This window comes from Macaca nemestrina, chromosome 3 (assembly GCF_043159975.1).
Source record: "Macaca nemestrina isolate mMacNem1 chromosome 3, mMacNem.hap1, whole genome shotgun sequence".
NCBI lineage: Eukaryota > Metazoa > Chordata > Mammalia > Primates > Cercopithecidae > Macaca > Macaca nemestrina.
In genome coordinates, this window is record NC_092127.1 from 50,184,161 (window position 1) to 50,185,423 (window position 1,263).

A 1,263-nucleotide genomic window follows, 5' to 3' on the forward strand; every position below is an offset into this window, starting at 1 on the left:
ATAATGTTTTTCCCCATTGAATAGAATCACTAAAAAAATTTCTAGAAAAAAATTATTTTATTTAGCTTTTAGGGTAAGATTTTAGTGAACAAGTTGGAAGAATTATGAAAGTTAGATATTGTTATTTGATTTTCACACATGGACATATAATTTCAAATAATTGTTGCTCAATTTAATAATTAAACTAATAAAAAACTCATGTTCTGACATTATTTCTTATGGATAGTGATTTCCAGGGGAAAAAAATGGATTAAGAGCATATCAGCAGCTCACTTCAGCAGCACATATACTAATATTGGAATGATAAAAAGAAGATTAGCATGGTCCCTGCAGGAGGCTGACATACAAATTCGTGAAGAGTTCTGTTTTTTGAAATAAATTTAAAAAGAATTAAATTAGCTTTTTCCTTTATCAAGTGGCATGATGATGAGAAGATTGTGGGCATTACTGCTTCCCCTTTAGGAATGAGAATTCCTCACATATCAGAAATACTTTCATTCAGAACTAGGAAAAGGAACGTTCCTTTGCAGTAGAAGATTCTATGAAGATTGTGGTTATATCTATAATGTCTCAAATAGAAAACAAATAGAATGAAAAATTAACCCGAGTTTTAAAATTCATTTTAAGATTAGATGGTAATTAATTAAATTCACTATGCAGTGATTTTATTAAGATGTCCAGAATAACAGTTGTTATAAAGTCACAGTGCAGATATTTTAGTCATATAGAACTTTCAATAAAGAAAATATGTCACATATTTCAAGAGAACTCAAGGACTAGCAAAGTATTCTGAGCCCTTTCAATTTTACTTCTACCATATCTCTCACTCCTTCCCATTCTCTGCATCTCCAGATTGTTACCTTAGTTCACTTCTTCATACCTGTAAACTCTAAGCAAATATCCCTACTGTTAAGTTCACAGAATTACTTACCTTCTAAAATGGTAAGTCAATTGTGTTAACTCCCAGCTAAAACTTCACTAGCCTACCATAATCTGATTGCAGACATTTAATTTGTTATATTCTGCCGGGCACGGTGGCTCACACCTGTCATTCCAGCACTTTGGGAGGCCGAGGCAGGCAGATCACCTGAGGTCAGGAATTTGAGACCAGCCTGGCCCCAACGTGGTGAAATCCCGTCTCTACTAAAAATACAAAAATTAGCCGGACATGGTGGTTCATGCTTGTAATCCCAGCTACTCAGGAGGCTGAGGCAGGAGAATCGCTTGAACCTGGGAGGTGGAGGTTGCAGTGAGCCGAGTTTG

The 1,263-nt window shown here is 35.1% G+C and overlaps 1 non-coding gene across 1 annotated transcript; it reads left to right on the top strand.

Moving 5' to 3' along the window:
* Positions 1 to 267: 267 nt before the first annotated feature.
* On the top strand, positions 268 to 372 carry LOC112428801 (U6 spliceosomal RNA). Its single transcript, XR_003020851.1, has one exon. It is a non-coding gene; the product is annotated as a U6 spliceosomal RNA (small nuclear RNA).
* Positions 373 to 1,263: the final 891 nt, after the last annotated feature.